The sequence below is a fragment of the Astyanax mexicanus genome, chromosome 20, assembly GCF_023375975.1.
Source record: "Astyanax mexicanus isolate ESR-SI-001 chromosome 20, AstMex3_surface, whole genome shotgun sequence".
Taxonomy (NCBI): domain Eukaryota; kingdom Metazoa; phylum Chordata; class Actinopteri; order Characiformes; family Acestrorhamphidae; genus Astyanax; species Astyanax mexicanus.
Window position 1 is genome coordinate 38,919,357 of NC_064427.1, and position 19,293 is coordinate 38,938,649.

At 39.9% G+C, this 19,293-nt stretch overlaps 1 protein-coding gene across 7 annotated transcripts in view; it reads left to right on the top strand.

The window, feature by feature from the left end:
- The window catches only part of stard13a (StAR-related lipid transfer (START) domain containing 13a), a 522,041-nt gene that overhangs the window by 113,020 nt on the left and 389,728 nt on the right, over window positions 1–19,293 (top strand). The window lies entirely within an intron of this gene.

Genomic DNA, 19,293 nt, shown 5'->3' on the forward strand with positions numbered 1-19,293 from the left:
ATCCTGGGCCTTTGTCCTACTTGACTCCAGGTGTACCACATCCGCTTAAGTCCGCATCCAGATCCCTACGCGACATGTTTCTGGGCCTTCCTCTACTTCTTTCTCCCTGGGTTCCAGGTCAGTGCTTGCTTAGTGATGTTGGAGGCAGGCTTCCGAAGACTGAGTCCGATCCATCTCCAACACCTTTCTGGAACTCTTCTTCTTGTAGGAAGTTGGTTTGTTTCTACCACAGATCCTGATTGCTGATGATGTTTGGCCAGTGGATCTGGAGAATATTGTGCAGACATGAATTAATGAATGTCTGCACTCTCTTCATTGTTGGCACTGTTGTCCTTCAAATTTCTGCTCCGTACAGCAGTACTGATTTGACAGAGTTAAACAGTCTGATATTGTTTGAAGAGTTAGTTCCCTGGATTTCCACGCTTCCACAGTTCATTACGTGGGAACCAATAATGGGCCTGCAACTGATGATGGGTCCTGCATGATGTCGCGTGCAGCTTGGAAGACAGGATTGTTCTGAAATCAAAGAAGAGAAGCCTGAAGTAGAGAGAGTCCAGCTTAGTCCCCAAAAGAGCAACAGGCAGGACCGAAGGTCATCACAGCAGACAGGGGCGCCCGGACGAAGAACGCGGACACTAGAGGGACTTCAACCAGCAGGCGGAGAGAAGTGACGACTGAAGAATTCAGCGCGTTAGTATGGCCGGGCGCAGGGGTCCGCCTCGCTTGCAGGGATTGAGGGAACTGAAAAAAGAACTGAGGAAACAACAGAATCGAGGAATTAGAAAAGAGCCGTCGCGGAATGGATCAAGGGAACAGGGGAACGGATTGAGGGAACAGGGGAACTCGGAAACTGGGGAACTCGGAAACTGGGGAACTCGGAAACTGGGGAACTCGGAAACTGGGGAACTCGGGGGAACGAGGGAACTGGGGAACGAGGGGGAACGAGGGAACTGGGGAACGAGGGAACGGAATGAGGGAACGGAACGAGGGAACAGGGGAACGTAACAAATGGGGGAACGTAACGAGGGAACGGGGGAACGTAACGAGGGAACAGGGGAACGTAACGAGGGAACAGGGGAACGTAACGAGGGAACTAGGGAATGAGGGAACAGGGGGAGGGAACAGGGGAACGAGGGAACAGGGGAACGTAACGAGGGAACTAGGGAAAAGGGAACAGGGGAACAGGGGAACGTAACGAGGGAACAGGGGAACGTAACGAGGGAACAGGGGAACGTAACGAGGGAACAGGGGAACGTAACGAGGGAACAGGGGAACGTAACAAGGGAACAGGGGAACTAGGGAACGGGGGAACTAGGGAACGGGGGAACAAGGGGAACGTAACGAGGGAACTGGGGAACGTAACGAGGGAACTGGGGAACGTAACGAGGGAACAGGGGAACGTAACGAGGGAACAGGGGAACGTAACGAGGGAACAGGGGAACGTAACGAGGGAACAGGGGAACGTAACGAGGGAACAGGGGAACGTAACGAGGGAACTAGGGAATGAGGGAACAGGGGAACGAGGGAACAGGGGGAGGGAACAGGGAAACGAGGGAACAGGGGAACGTAACGAGGGAACTAGGGAAAAGGGAACAGGGGAACGTAACGAGAGAACAGGGGAACGTAACGAGGGAACAGGGGAACGTAACGAGGGAACAGGGGAACGTAACGAGGGAACTAGGGAATGAGGGAACAGGAGAACGAGGGAACAGGGGGAGGGAACAGGGGAACGAGGGAACAGGGGAACGTAACGAGGGAACTAGGGAAAAGGGAACAGGGGAACAGGGGAACGTAACGAGGGAACAGGGGAACGTAACGAGGGAACAGGGGAACTAGGGAACGGGGGAACTAGGGAATGGGGGAACAAGGGGAACGTAACGAGGGAACTAGGGAACGTAACGAGGGAACTGGGGAACGTAACGAGGGAACAGGGGAACGTAACGAGGGAACAGGGGAACGTAACGAGGGAACAGGGGAACGTAACGAGGGAACAGGGGAACGTAACGAGGGAACAGGGGAACGTAACGAGGGAACAGGGGAACTAGGGAACAGGGGAACTAGGGAACAGGGGAACGAGGGAACAGGGGGAACAAGGGGAACGAGGGAACAGGGGGAACAAGGGGAACGAGGGAACAGGGGAACGTAACGAGGGAACAGGGGAACGTAACGAGGGAACAGGGGAACGTAACAAGGGAACAGGGGAACGTAACAAGGGAACAGGGGAACTAGGGAACAGGGGAACTAGGGAACAGGGGAACGAGGGAACAAGGGGAACGAGGGAACAGGGGAACGTAACGAGGGAACTAGGGAACGTAACGAGGGAACTAGGGAAGAGGGGAACGAGGGAACAGGGGAATAAGGGAACTAGGGAACCAAGGAACAAGGGGAACGAGGGAACCAGGGAACAGGGGAATGAAGGAACAGGGGAATGAGGGAACGGGGGAACGAGGGAACAGGGGAACCAGGGAACAAGGGGAACCAGGGAACGAGGGAACTAGAACGGGGAAACGGAACGAAGGAACAGTGAAATAGACCAAGGGAAATGGTGAAATGGATCGAGGGAACAATGAATAGAGTGAAATGATTAATTAAATAGAGGAAACAAATTGAATCGAACTGTAAAATAGATCGAGGGAATGATTAATAAATTGAGGGAACGGTGAATAAATAGAGGGAACACAATTAAACTAGCAGGGAAATGGATTGAGGGAATGATTAATAAATCGAGGGGACAATGAAGAGGGAACAATAAATAAAATCCAGTGATGAAATAGATTGAGGGAATGATAAATAAATCGAGGAAACGATTAATAAATTGAGGGAACGATGAGTAAATAGAGGGGACAACAACTTAAATCTAGCTGAGAAGCAGATCGAGGGAATGATTAATAAATCGAGGGAACGATGAATAGAGGGAACAATAACTTAAATCTAGCGGTGAAACAGATCGAGGAAAAGGTCAATAAATCGAGGGAGCGATGAATAAAAAGAGGGAACAATAACTTAAATCTAACAGTGAAATAGATCTAGGGAATGGTGAAATGGATTGAGGGAACAATTAAATAAATAGAGGGAACAGTAAATTACATAGAGGGAATAATACATAATGCTGAACAGGCAAACAGTTCGACGGAATGCTAGAGAGAACAATAATTAAATAGAGGGAACAATAAATTGATTGAACGAAGGAACAGTGAATTAATAATAGGGAACATTGAATGAATTAAGGGAACAATGAATAGAGTAAATAATAAAATAGAGGAAACCGATATAAATAGAGGGAACAATCGAGTAAATCAAGAACAATAGATCAAACTGAGGGAACCATGTATTAATTCGAGATATTAGATCGGCCTCACCGGCAGGGAGGGAGGGAGGGTGGTCGCGCTGTCTGGGAACTGATTCGCTGTGTCGAGCAGAATAGCTGGCGCTGGTGCTGAGGCGTAGAATCAGCGAGTCAGGCAGGTTACGTTCTGGGCCGGGCATCAGACGAGCTGGATCGAGTAGTTTAGCTTGCGCTGAATCAAAAGATCCGGTGCTCCGAGCCGGGAACCGACTCGCTGGGTCGAGTAGCTTTAGCTTGCGCTGAATCAAAAGATCCGATGCCCCGAACCGGGAACCGACTCGCTGGGTCGAGTAGCTTTAGCTTGCACTGAATCGAAAGATCCGATGCTCCGAACCGGGAACCGACTCGCTGGGTCGAGTAGCTTTAGCTTGCGCTGAATCGAAAGATCCGATTCTCCGAACCGGGAACCGACTCGCTGCGTCGAGTAGCTTTAGCTTGCGCTGAATCGAAAGATCCGATGCTCCGAACCGGGAACTGACTCGTAGCTTTAGTTAGCGCCGGTGCTGAGGCGTGTAATCAGCGTGTCGAGTTGGGCAGGTAACGTGCTGGGCCGGGCGTCTGACGAGCTGGATCGAGTAGCTTTAGCTTGCGCTGAATCAAAAGATCCGATGCTCCGAACCGGGAACTGACTCGTAGCTTTAGCTTGCGCCAGTGCTGAGGCGTGGAATCAGCGTGACGAGTCAGGCAGGTAACGTGCTGGGCAGGGTATCAGGTGAGCCGAGTCGAGGAGACCACGGAGCGCAGCCTGGAGTGAGATGAGAGCGGCAGAGGATGAGCGGTCAGAGAACAGCTCGAAATCCGAGGCAACCAGATCAAGGCCCAGGGCGGCGAGATCAGCAGGTGCTGTCGTGCGAGGTCGAAAGTCACGTGCGAGGTCGAAAGTCACGTAGGTGAGGAGCACCTGGGAGGTATATATATATATATATAGGACCAGGGGGAGGAGCTAGGGAACCTGAGGCGTGGTTCATATCCCAAAACTTTGTTAATTCTTAACAACACAAATGGCTTATATTTAATAGCTGGATCCGATCGAGACCGGATCACGTTCTCACCACAAGCGAACCAGAGCTCCAGAGTTCGTTTGGTACCGGACCGAGACCACCTCCTCTAGCTGGTCTCGGTCCGGTTCTTTTGATCCGCACCCGAGTGCGATTACTGTTTTCACACCTGCTCAATGGAACCACACTAAAGTTACAAACGGACCAGAGTTCGTTTCAACCGGACCAAATAGTGCTGGTGTGAAAACGCCCTTAGTCTTATGAGAGCATTACACATGAGTTTCTTATGTTTGCACATAACAGAGACCATGTGGCAAAAAAATGGCCGAGGTGAGATGCGAGGCAAGGCAGCAGCGGTCTACTTTAGTTCTTCTGTGCAGTTCAGGCGCTCAGACCCTTTTATATCCAGGCTCATTTATTTTTGGACCAAAAAAACAAAACAAAACACCACACTAGTGCTGTGCGATATGTTGATAAATATCGTGGGGACGACATTTAACCTCCTGTGACCCTGTGTCCTCATATGGGGACATTATATTTCATATTATATTACATTTAATTACATGACAACATTACACTCAACTGATTTAAGACACGTTGGCGGGAATCCCAGTCAAAAGTTTCTACAGCCAGTCCAGACAGAAACATGGGCCAGGTTAAAATTCCTTTCACATTTTATGTTTGAAACTAGTTTATATACTTATTTTGTTTTTGGACTAAGGACTAAGAATTACTGAAATAAATAAATTAATGTCTTCATATGTGGACATTGGAAAAACTACAAGCAAACGTCTGGGTCTCAGGATGTTAAGACACGAAAAGTGTCTATTGTGTTACTTACCTTCTATCGTCTCTATCGTTTCTACAGTAATTTCATCAATTATTCATGCAGATTTATAAAGTAGGCTACGATAAAATGTATTGGCGTTAGGGTTGGGTTTCTATCATGGTTTTCTTTCATTTATTTCACTAGAACCGCCATGCTGCCGCTGATCCTTCTGTTCTATAGGTGCTGCGTCTCATAGCGCTGCTAAAGCTTTATATTCTGTCTTTAAGCTGCTGCTTTGAGTGTTCAAAATTTCGTTTTGATCTTTTAGAATTCGTTAGATTATATTTCTTTTAGCATTTTGAGCTTAGTTTAGTTTAGTTGGTTATTTTCCTATTTCATATCTATTTTTCTGTTTTTATTAAATGCTGTTATTAGCTTATTAGCTTCTTAGCTTGTTGTTGCCTTCTTTGTTATTTAGCATACAGAACATCTCACTGGTCTTTTAAATGAATGTTGATTTATTCATTTAATAGCTGTATCTAACTTTTTTATGCCATACAGACACTGTGTAATTTTTTAATCGGGTGCAGAGAGCTCATCTGCATGTTTGAATGGTTTGTCCTGTAGGAAAACGCAGGTGATTTATATGCTGACACTGTTGTCTGACTTGCAAGAAGCGCCAAATCTCTACGAGCCGCGCACCCATTAATCCTAGAAACTACAGATTGAATACCCTCATTTTCATGTTTGTTAATTTATTTATAATTTATTTATATAAATGTGGTATATCACGATATATATCGTTATCGTGATATAAAAACTTCCATATCGTGATACATGATTTTTCCCATATCGCCCAGCGCTACACCACACATCAAATATATACATATTAATGCTGTCGTGGACTGCATTGCATGTCTTTTCTTGTGTTTGGAACCTGTTGATTTTTGTTTTTATTGTTGGATTTGTTAAAGTCAAAGCTATCAAAAGTATTCCTACTCATTATTTAGGAAGAGTATAGATACTAGAGTTTAAAAAGTATCAACTCAAGCTTTTTTACCTTACTACTCAAAGTACTTCCTCCCCTTTTCAAACACATTTTTCTAAAAGCCAGCAGTGCAGAGGAAAGGACAGAGAAACAGGTCAGGAAAAGGTATAAACAAATAATGATAAATCTATATATACAAAAAACTATTGCAGGAAAATATATAAAGATACTTAAAAAGTTATATATAGTAAGAAAAAAGTATATTCATCTAGTGCATAGAGATATGATTAGGGTAGGGTGGACCAGTATTGTTGCACAAAGAGTAACAGTGAATAAATATCAAATAAATAATAGATAAAAAAAGGTGAGAAATATATTAAATATATATATTAAAATTAGTAGGTCTAAAAAAATATGTCTCCAGTTAAGATAGATTTTGGTATACCAAAATGACTACCTAGGTATGGTAACAATGTATTAGTACTTCATGACTTCATGACACCTAAATATAAAAATGTGAAACTGAGAAAATATACAACAAGCAGAGTCTGAAGACCGGGGGAATGAACGTGATTCTTTACAGTGACTTTATGGACCATCCTAGTCTGTTCATGTTCACAAAGACCTGCAAATTACGGCTTTCCTCACTAATTAGCACTTGTGTGGAGGTGGACTATAAAAGAGAAAAAGAAAGAGTGAACATTTATGAGAGCTATTGAGTTTTTTATCATCTAACATCTGTTAGCTGTTGTATTAGAGCTGGTGTGCAGCGCTTTCCTAGTTACCCAGTGATGCTGCATCAGCGGCAGTAAGAAGACAGGTGGTGGCTGACTTCACATGTATCAGAGGAGGCATGTCTCAGTCTTCAGCCTCCTACTGTTTTTAGTATTACTGATTAGGAGGAATCCTAATCATCCCTTTCAATTTAGGGAGAAAATAATACATTTGGCATAAAAAATGGGCATGAAAGGGCCTTCAGGTGTTTTGGAGGTCCATTTTATGGTTTGTGCTTTGGAGTAACCCTGCGTTCACACTGGAAAGCAACAAAGCGACAGGCGACCATTCATTTCCTATGGCAGGGCGCGATTTGTCGCCGCGACACGCGAGAGGCGACAAAGCGACAGAGCGACAGAGCGACAAGCGACACGGAGATGATTTTTTCTCAACTTTATGCAAATGAGTTATGACGCGGTGAAGCGACATTCTAACCCGATTGGCTCCTAGCTTTTCTTTGGACCAATCACAAACAAGGCGGTTCGACGTCCTCAAGCTCCTGCTCTCTGAATTTCTAGTTTCTTTCCCGGTTCATTCTGTTGAACGGGGTGGACCCACATCAGTCTGTGGAAACGGCTGCGTTTCCAGCGCAGGGAAATCACAGAAACGCACAAGAGTCCAGCAAGTTTGGGAGTTATAGCTGGAGAATAAAGTGGCCAAGTGATTCCTTTTTTGTGCCTTTTTTCTTGTCGGAGGCTGGACCATGATAAACGCGAGCGTTGAGCTTGACACGCCCACAAGCGACAAACGCTGGGCGACACAAGTGACTCGCCGCGTTCCAGTGTGAACGCAGGGTAAGTGTTGGATATTGATTGGCATCAGGGTGTCTGTAGGAGTGCGTCTACAGTGCTGTGTGTACTCCTGCGGGATTTGGAAACCGGAGGACATGTCTGTCCTTGCTGTAGCTTGCTCTCTCTGTAGCTTGGGATCAGAGTGCTGCATTATCCAAAGAGAATGTCAGTTAGAGTGGATTTGTAGAATTAGTCATTCTGATGTTATGATGTAATGCACTATAATCATAGTCTTTTTATTGAAGTAGATTCTATTACATTTCAGATAATGAGGCCCATTCAAGGAAATCCTTCTGCAGAAAAACACTAATGCCTAATTATGCCCTTAATCAGATCTGTTAATGCACATGTCCACATAAAGGTTCATTTGTTCTACATTTTCACTACATAAGTGAAGTTTACAGGAAACTGTCATTTTTTATATCTGTCATTAGTAGGGGTCACATTAGTCACGATTCCTTAAATCCTTGATTCAATTTTATTTCCGGGTCAATTTATTTTAGGGTCACGATTCAATTCGATTCGATTCTCGATTTTCTTTTTTCTTCTTTTTACAGCAGAGAGGCCTATGCCAGTTTTAGATTAGTCTATGGTCAGTCATTGGTTTGATTAATCAAATGTACATAATCTTATTTCAAAAGGTGGGCTTGATATAAGTGATGCAAAGTGATACAAGTGATCTGTAATACACCACATTAGGCACTAATGGTCAAATTTAAATAATTTAATTAAGATATATATGTAATGCCATCTAGTGGCTTTTTTTGGTAGCAGCAGTGTGCACTATTAAAACAGCAATGTGCAACATAACAAAATAAATAATAAAAAATACAGGAACAGTCATGTACAAAATAATAGAACAATTAGAGCCTTAACAAACTGAACTCTATCCTACTATAACAGTTAAACATGAAAAATAAGACTTTAAGACTTTTTCGGTCCCTGAGAATGAGAAGTTTTGTTCTTTAATAAAGATATATTATTAACTTTATCTGAGAGAAAGATGCTCCTTAAGGTACCAAAACTATTAACATATTTGAGTCTAGACAAAACAACTGTTATTTTTATATTTTCTTTAAGTTTTTCTTTAAGAAGATGAGAATGTCCACATTCTCTGGAGAAAGAGCTGCTCTTTCAGCAGTCACAATGTCCGCGGCGTCGCTACAGTGTGCTGCACCGTTTGCGTAGCTTAGAGGGAGGGATCGTCCATCCTCTTTTTGACTTCGAGGCTCGAGACCATGACATAATTTCGATCGATTTCGATGAAATATCGAAATCATGACACCCCTAGTCATTAGATCTCCTGTGCTAGTACATCTGCCGTATTTCTGGTGTGAAGAATGCGTAGTTTAAATCGGTCAGTCAGACAGGCAGCTGTGAGGCATGTGGATGAAATACAACACGAGGAAATATTTGTTAGAAATGACAGGAATTTTTTGTTTATCTCAAGTTTGCATGTCAAAATTCAGCATGAACACTAGTTACACTAGAGACTGCAGTATGTATAATCTAGTCATAAAACAACAGTAAATTGTGTGTATCATTTAGGGCTGTGAGAAATGTCACAATAATTCTGCCTAATATTTAAAGAAAACTTAATAAAACATGATACATGTTAAGTTTTTTTCTGGGATTTGTTTAGTTGATTTTTTTTCCTCTTTATAATTTGCAAAACTTGCAATTATTGAGTGTCATTTAAAAGGTGAATTCCACAAATTTAGCTCCATTCCCACATAATTAAATGGAAAGCATGCAAACAAAGTAATTTAGAGTGGTTTGAGGTGAAATGCTTCATTTCAGAAATGCTTTCAGGGTTAACCAAAACCAGGCATTTCTGAAAACTTTTAAATAAAAGTTAATTCACAAAGATACATGATTATGAATATGTTGCCTGAAGCAAAAACATTAAATACAGTTTAAATACAAATGCTTTTCTTTCCAGACTTGTCTTGCAGGTTTGTTCACTGATTTAATACTCTAGGCATGGAAAAGTGTTAACATTACTTATATGTGTCAGTAACAGTCAAACACACCTCAAATCACCCAATTTATGCTCTGAGATGTGTGTTTTGAGCCTCATTATCTTGGACACATTCTGTGCAGGGATGTTTACTGTTAAATAACGTATCTATATCTATGCAGCTATTAGAGAATGTCATGAGAAAATTTAGCAGTGTTGTAAAAAGGTTTCAGAAAGTTTAGCCTGTAACTCTACAGAAATAATGTTCTAAGAAAATTGTAAAAAGCTGTGTTTTGCATCACAACATTATTAGAATGGTTCTGACTTCTCTGCTAGAGGAAACTATTATGGAAACTTTAAAAGAAATTTTCTCAAAACTAAAAATGAAACCACTGACAAAAGTGACATTACAGGGCGCTGAGGGGTCCAGCGGTCTAAAGCGCTGCCACTATGAGCGGGAGGTCTCAGGTTTGAACCCCCGCTCATGCAGCTTTACCATCAAGCTGCCGGCGCTCAGAGGGAGCACAATTGGCCCTGCTCCCTCCGGGTGGGTACAGTAGATGGCGCTCTCTCCCCACATCACTCCTAGGGTGATGTCTGCAGCACAGGGCGTCTGTGAGCTGATGTATCAGAACCGAGTCTCTGTGCTTGCCTCCGAGCGTTAGCGCTGTGATGCTGCTCGGTAATGCTACAGCATCAGCAGCAGCTCGAGAAGAAGCGGTGGCTGACTTCACATGTATCAGAGGAAGCATGTGTTAGTCTTCACCCTCCTGGTGTGTTGGGGCAACACTAGTGATAGGGGGAGTCCTAATGAGTGGGTTGGGTAATTATTGGGAAAAATTAGAAATATATATATATTTTTTAATTACGGCAAATGTTACAAAATATATATATATATATATATATATATATATATAAAAACATTCTAAGAACGTCCACATTGAAAGATTAAATGTTCTAAGAATGCTCGGTTTAGTTTATTTTATTTTAGTTTAGTAAATTATTTTTCTAACTAAAAATTGTTAGCTGGGTAGCTAGCTGAATACACATCCAAACACAACAGAATCTCGATGAGTGTCATTTAGCCTTTTTGTTGCTCCCGACATTAGTCACAAGTTTTTATAGTTAACACTTATCGTTAGCTTAGCAGTTAGCAATAGCAGCTGCTCTGGGCTGTTTAATGCTATGTTTATCTGTAGCTGAGTTAGCTAAGCAAATGCTAGCTTAGCAAATGGGCTCAAGATCCAAAACTATAAGAAAAGGCATTCATTTCAGCTTTCCATGTGCCTGGAGATTTATTATAATGGTTTAAGTTAGCCAGGCTGGATTTGTTCTTCTGCTAACTAATGTAAGGCTCACTAGCTTCTTCACTCTTCTGATTTACTACAGATTAACACTGCCCTTGTTGTCAGACCGGTGGTTTAACATTTATTTAATTACTGATTTAAAAGTGTGCACAGGGTTCACTTAGTCTGGAACCTGAAAGCTAGTGCTGTGCGATTATGGCCTTAAAAACTCAAGTCAAGTCAAGAGGCTTTTATTGTCAGTACATCTGAGTACAGGTACACAGTGTAATGAAATTACGTTCCTCTGGAACCATGGTGCAACATAGAACAACAAGCAATAGACAACATAAAGTGCAGGAGTGACAACAGTGCAGCATAAAACTATAACACTAAATAACAATAAATACAATAAATACAAAAGACGAGACAATTTAAAAGACAGGACAGTGCAGTACTGATACGGTATAATAAAGTGTATAGTGAGGATAAGGTGCAGAGATGTGTAACATACTGTAACATATAGAACATATATAATCACAGCAGTTACTGAGGTAGAGAGTTTATAGTTTTTGAGAGTGGCAGCAAATATTGCTGAAAGGAATAAAGACATTTCAGTCTCTGTGTGCTGAGTGGGTGTGTGTGTGTGGGGGTGAAGTTAAGTCTTCAAACAATCAAACTACAAATGACAAAGAAATGGTTCAAAAGTGGGTGGTACCACTTTAAAATAAGACTACCTTTATAAAGGGTTTATAAATGGTTTACAATTAGTTTATTAATGGTTGCTAACTAGGTTGTAAATACCGTAAAACTCATTAATAATCAGTTATAACACATACGTAGAAAGGGCACCAATATAGATGGCTGTGGGTTCACTATTTGACAAACAACAGGTCATTGTTGCCCTTTCTACATATGTGTTATAACTGATTATTAATGATTTTTAAGGCATTTACAACCTAATTAGTAACCATTAATAAACTAATTGTAAACCATTTATAAACCCTTTTTAAAGGTAGTCTTATTTTAAAGTGGTACCAAGTGGGTTTACCTGTAAAAAAATGGTGTTTGGTGTTCAGACACTTTGGGTTGAGTCGACTCATTGAGTGAATTATTCACATTGACAGACACTGGATTATATTTCAGAACATGACTTTGCGCCTGAAAATTGAGAAATAATGCACTAAATGAGTCACAGAAGAAACTTCGAAGGAGAGATTATTATTTATCTCCATAATTAATCACGGATCCTCACTGGAGAGCGATAATGCTGCAGTTTTTACAAACAGTAGAATTTATTTCTAGCTAAAGATAGGCTTCATCCCATTGGATGTTTGTGTCGAAAGTGCTGGAACTTTTTTCGGTACGAGCTCAGTGCTCAGACTGAGCAGAATGGTTAGAAAATATGCGCAATATGCATTAGTCTGTGGGAGATGTCTGTAACCAGGGTATGACGGATAAACACTTCAGAAATGAGTAGCGTTTTTGATTATTTTAGATTAAAAAAAAGATAAAATGTCTGTATGTAAAATCGCGATTACTTCATTTTGAAAAATGACATTAAATCTGTAATTCGAATTAACCGAATTAATCGTGAAAATCACCCAGCACTACTGTGAGCAAAGTAAACTTTTTATATAACTGTTTTTTAGATTCAAAATAACGTAGGATGAGATGGTATGAATGCAGCATAAACACAGGATCTGCACTGGCAAAAAGTGTGTTTAAAATGAAATTACTCCTTGAGTATATTTAAGCGAATTGAAAAATATATTGTAAAATAATAACACATCACATAATACTACAGTTATCATGATAAATATGTATATTTTTATAACAGTGGCCATCCCTGCTTATATCAGACGGTGTGTGCATATCTGCGTCTTGTAGATTCCTCAGCTGTGAGCGTGCATGAGGATTCGTCTCGGCTTTATTAGCTGCTGTGGCATGTGTGCTGTTGCTCAACAGTGGATATGGTGTTTGGCACGAGGGTTTGTCCTGAAAAAGACAGGTTCACAGCTGCCGCCTATCTGTTTTTTATTATATTCTGATATTTAAGTGTTGCTATACTTCAAAGTCAAAGTCAAAGTGGTTTTTATTGTCATTTCAGCTATATACAGAGTACACAGTGAAACCAAACAACGTTCCTCCAGGGACCATGGTGCACATAAACACAGTGTAGACAGAACAATAGTGCAACAGTACAAAAGTGCAGACAGACAATACAACACCATACAGACAAAGAATAATAAATAACAAGACAGTGTGCAAATTATGCAGTGTGCAAAAAAGACCAGTGAGGTAGTAATTACTCTATTACACAGTGTGCAATAGAGTCCAGTGAGGTAGTAGGGTTTTTAGTGCTTTCCATTTTCTGGGGTAAGTGGGGTAAGAGTGTGTGTGCATGTACAGAAAAACCATCAGTTCAGTCTCTGCAGTTGAGGAGTCTGATGGCTTGGGGGTAGAAGCTGTTGCAGAATCAGGTACACTAAATTAAGTGTACAGGTGTGCCTAGATCTGATCAATCATTTACAGTCAAACAGAACAAAGTAAATGCAGTCAGTGTTCATCACCAAAACATTTTAGGGATGATTAGATGGTAAAAAAAGAACAGACTTTAGGAACATTTAACAACCTTTCACTGTGCCTTTGTGGAAAGATACAACATTTGCTCAAAATAAAGTTAATAAATACAGTAATTAGAGGTGGGCGATATGGCCCTAAAATAATATCACGATATTTCATGGTAATTTCATGATAACAATACTCTTGGCAATATGACAAAACACTGAAAGTTATTTTAAGAATAAACTACTGCAACAAAATGAAAAATGTATTTTATTATTGCATATGATATAATATGGCACACCCCTGAGATATTAAAAAATACAAGATTTTTATCAGATTTGTAACAGAATGTCATGAAACTGTCACCTCCTCGCCCTGTTTTCTGTCTGTTCTCGTGCCTGTTTGTTATTCCCACGTGACCTGTGCCCCTCTGTGTCTCCTGTCTCAGTAGTTTTCCACCACGTGTCTCATTTGTAGCTCCGCCCTTCCCCAGGTGTTCATTGTTTCCTGTTCCTATTCATAGTCTTCCTGTGGCACTTTGTCTTCGTTGGTCTTTGCACTTACCCCTGTTGTTTGTCTCTCTCAGTGTTCCATAGCTTCTCTCAGTGTTTCCTTGTCTTCTATAGCCTTAGTCCCTTGTTTCTCGTTTATTTCTTGTTTTCACGTTTATAGTTTATTTCCTTGTGTATATTCCCTGTTTATTTATTTTTTTATTATCTCTGGTTGGTTTAGTTTATGTTCTCTGGTTTGTTTGGTTATTGGTTATTTATTTAATAAATTATTAATTTCTTACCTGCGTTTACGTCCGCCTCCACGTCTTCCCTACACCTCATCCTGAGAAACTAATAATGCACTACATATATCTCGATATATCCAGGATTAAAGTAAAATAAATAATACTGTACAGATATATTCTCTGTCTAGTAGATATATAATGGGAAATGAGAACAGTGTGATTTTTTCTTTTACTAAAAACAGCAAAAAAAAGTAGTACCCTGATATGATAATTAGGGGTGGGTAAAATGGCACTATATTTTAGGGTATGTATAATATAATTCACAATATTTTAAAATGTTGCTGATGTTATTGCATACAATATAAAATGGCACACCCCTAACGGTAAATAAAGTTTAGTGAAATAATTGTACCTTTCTTTGCTTATAGCACTACAATAGCCTCAATTAAATAATGAGTGAACGATTACAGTGGCAGTGACCTGTCTCTAAGTGATGGACTCCCCTTAAGCAACGTTAAGTTGTTTATTGTGAAAGAATCTTAATATTAATAGCTATTAATAAACAGGACACAACATAGTGTATTCTGTTGTGCCTATACTGCAGTGTATCATATTTAACAATATTGCTAAAAATTCAGAGACAATAAAAAATATATATTCCATCCTTATATTGCGATATTGTTTAAAGCAGTCTATTTTATATTTGTTTAGCTATTTTCTGTAATTACTTTGCTGTAATTTATTTACTGTAAATTATTTTTTGTATGTCATTCCCATGCACTTTTTTCCCATTCAGTTCTGTGGTAGATTTTTGCTGCTACGTTAATTTATTTTTAATATTTCTTTTTTTATTACAATATTATTATTATTATTATTATTATTAGTTGCTGTCTTCTAAAACTATGTTTTATCATATCGCCAAAAACATTCTTATCTCACAAAAAAAATATATATATATATATATTGTGATATTATTTTATAGCTTTTTTAGAGCCATATTGCCCAAAATTTTATTGATGCATGAGCATTCAAATAGAAGTCAGATTCTGCTGGGGTGTCCAAATTCAGCACAACACCGGTGCTGGCTAATAACGATTAGTATGGGCAACAATGAGTAAAAAAATCCATTAAAAGCCTGACAGAAGACTGAAAAACAGTTTTTACCCCAGTACTGTACGGGTACTGAACACTGCAAAACGCACACACACTATCAGACCACTTCCAAGGAACTGAAAAAATAAAACTAACAAACCTTAATAAACGAACTTTCAACGCACTGCGCACTTTCTGTATTTATTATTCGGTAAATTTGTTACTTATATTGTATATATTTTCATACATCCACTGTAAATATTGTGTATTTGTACATAGAGCTATTTTTATTTTATTTTATTTTGTTCAGACACCTTAAAGACTGCTGCTAAATTTTGTTGTACACTGTGCAATGATAATAAAAGTATCTTATCTTATCTTATTTTAACCCTTGTGTGGTGTTCATATTTTTGTTACTCGTTTACTTTGTTACTTGTATTTAATTCAGCAAAATTAAGCAATTCTACATTAAAATGCTTTACACATGCTCGCTTCACCTAAATTGCAAGCAATATAAACAGCTTACATGGTTAATATTTGCCCTTTACCTTTCTTATGTTACATTTCTTTTAAAAAGTGCTACTGTTTTTTTATTAGTTTTTTAATAAAATGTAAAAGAAAATGAATTAAACTCAAGATATGAGTAGAAAATTTGTTTAGTGAGCCAATGCCAATGAGTTTGAGTTAGAAAAAATATTTTTTTAGTATCATTTGATGAAAAATGAAAACTGGTCACACAGACCCGAACACCACACAAGGGTTAAAAAAACAGCCACATCAGACCCCTCTCTGTTGCACTTTGCTGCCATCTCCTGGTGTTTCCTGCACACTTACACTGGAATTTCGGCAGCTTTTGGTTCATAAGCCAGCATGCTTAGACAGTCCCGCTTCATGCATGTGTCTTCTAGCCTGCACTGCTCTGAAATGCACAGTGTGCTGATCATGTGGGCAGTAGAAGATCACACAGAAGTGCTGAAAGTGGCCTAAAGTTTGATATGCAGTTTGTAAATAGTTTTCCTCAGTTGTAAAAGATTCGTTTGATTCATTAGTACCAAGATGGTTTATAATTCTGCTTTGTGACTCACTGTAAGTGTGTGTGTGTGTGTGTGTGTGTGTTATGCTGAGTGAAGGTGTGTATGAAGTGTGCAGTGTAGTTTAGAGAGAGGGGAATGCCGCTTTGCCCCCTGAAGGCGCGGGTTAATAAGCAGCCTCTGTGCTGCCCTGGGGGTGAGGAGTTCAAGTGGTTTACAGCTGTTTCAGAGGGGGGGCTATTCTCACGCTGAGCGTGTGTGTCTCACACCTTTTTTCCTCACCCCTGCTGTACACACACACACACACACATGTGCACACATCACACATTACACACACACACATGCAGTCTCTCTGCTCTTTAACTTGCTCATTCTTTTATCACAACACACACACACACATGCACACACACACTTAGACACACACTCTCACAGAGGAATCTTTTTCTATCAGCAGGGAGAACCTTTTAACAGCCCACCACCCCCACCCTATCCACCGTCACTGTGCTCCACACTGAGAGAAAGAGGGAATAAGAGAGAGAGAGAGAGAGAGTGATAGAGAGAGAGAGAGAGAGAGAGAGAGAGAATGAGAGAGAGCAGTCAGCTCAACACTGCACCACAACACAGATGGAAATTCCCATTCCCTGTGTCTTTGTTTTTACTCTTTCTTTTCTTCTTCACTGCAGCTCTCTCTCTCTCTCTCTCTCTCTCTCTCTTTTAGTCTCTTGTCTCTTTTAATCTCTTCCAACTTTGTCTCTCTCTCAGTTTAGTAAATGTTACTGGCATAACATTGATTACAAAAATAAATAGATAGACAGACAGATCATTTTATTAAATCCTTACGAAAATTATGTAATGCAAGGATGCAAATTTTAAACACAGTAGTAAATAAAATCTAATAATCTTCTACAATATATATTTAATAGGGGTGGGAATCACAGGGCATCTCATGCTAGAAAATTATTGTGAAGTTTATACTCTCAAATAAGATACAAAGACACCGGATTTGGAGTTGGTGGTGGCTTACTTGATAAATGTAGCTCTCTGCAGTATACAGACACACACAGCATTATCCTCTCGCCCCACTTTGTTGTTCTACTGTTTTGCACCTGCGCACCTCTGCGTAGCGTCCTCTTGTGGTGCGTTCACTAACTGTCCATACTATGGTGCGTTCAATACCATTCCATTAGACATAACTGCAGACATTACAATTATCACCATAATTTGCTCTACAATTCTCTATGATACTTTACAAGAGACCTTATTAAAGAGAAGACAGGCCACTGACCTCTATATGAATGGGATTTCTCGTAATTCTAATCATAGCTCCCATAGTCCCACTCTTCAAAAAAAAAGGTCAATCAGTTTCCTGATTGTGCAGAGAGAGGAGGATAGTCAGCATGCTGGTGGGGAAGCCCTTTCTTGCTGTGGAGATGTGCACATGCACAGTAGCCATAAGCCTAAACCACACTTTTTGTGCATTTTTGTGCATTTTCTGTCAGACTCTTTAGTTTAGAGTATTTTGGTCTCGCTATTCAAACAGACAGCTGGCTGGTCTTGCATGAGGGCGTGTAAGTGCCCGACCACATTGCCAAGAGAGCTCTGGTTGAATAGACTTGCCTATAAAGATTTTAAACTTCACATCATCTCTGTTACTGAAGAGGATAACATACTCCTAAACAAGCCAATATAGATTTATTGGGGGCAGTTTCACAGGGGGGTGGGGGGCTTGTTTCAATAAAAATATTGATATTTGATGCCACATATTGTTACTAAATGATCAAAAGTGCTGTACAGTATATTCACAATATTGATATTAATATTGTGCCACCCCAACACTGCACCACAAACAGACAAAAAATCCCATTTCCTGTGTTTTTGTTTTTCCTGTTTCCTTTTTTTCTTCCCCACTGCAGCTCTAGATAGACAGACAGACAGACAGACAGATAGACATGCAGATAGATCACTGTAATAAACCCAGAGGGAACTTCCAATATTGCAGTAACCCAAATGGAAAACACAGATGCAAATAAAGTCTAATGTTACACAATGTGCAGTCAATTAAATTAAAGAACTATACAGTGAGATAAAACATAGGAAAATACTTCTCGACTCACTGTCTTAATCTATTTTAATCTCTCTCTGTTTCTTATACTTCTTTCTCTGTCTCTCTGTCTCTGTACTCTCTCCTTCTTCACTCTTTCCCTCTTTGTTTCTTTCTTATTCTTTCTGTTTTTATCGCTCTTTTCTGCTATTTCCTCGCTCATCTATTTTTCTCTTACCCTTTCACTCTCTCTTAGTCCCACAGTAACATTCTTAGTCAGAGGTGGAAAGTAATGAATTACATTTACTCAAATTACTGTAATTGAGTAGATTTTATGAGTAATTTGTCATTTTTAAAGTAGTTTTTAAAATAGGTAATTTTACTTTTACTAAGTACATTTTGACACAAGTAATTTACTTTGCTACATTGGAAAACTCCTGATTACTGAGTAAAAAAAATAGCATGGATGCTCACGCGTGGAATAACGAGGCAGTAACGTCCTCATGCAATACAAAATGTGTCCCTTCGGACAGAGCTGTCAGCTTTCAAAACTTCCACATCAAACCTGTGAAAGCATGTGGTGTTGAGTATTTTTACCATTAAACAATCTGCTTAAATGTTTAAAAAAAAACATGTTAAATAACAGGCAATGGCAAGCAATGGCAAGTTAAAAAATAATAATGACCTGTAAAATTGTAATAAAATTACAGTTTATAGTCTCCTATATGACCATAACTTTTTAACTTTTTAACAGTAAAGAAAAAAATGCATCATAGAAACCTATGCCACTTGTTCTTGAAAATGTTTTATGGGGTGATCTGAACAAATACTGCCTGAAAGATCCAAATTATTATGTGGAATAATAGTTCATTAAAAACAATTTAATTTATGATTTGTTTTTCTTTTTTCCATCAAA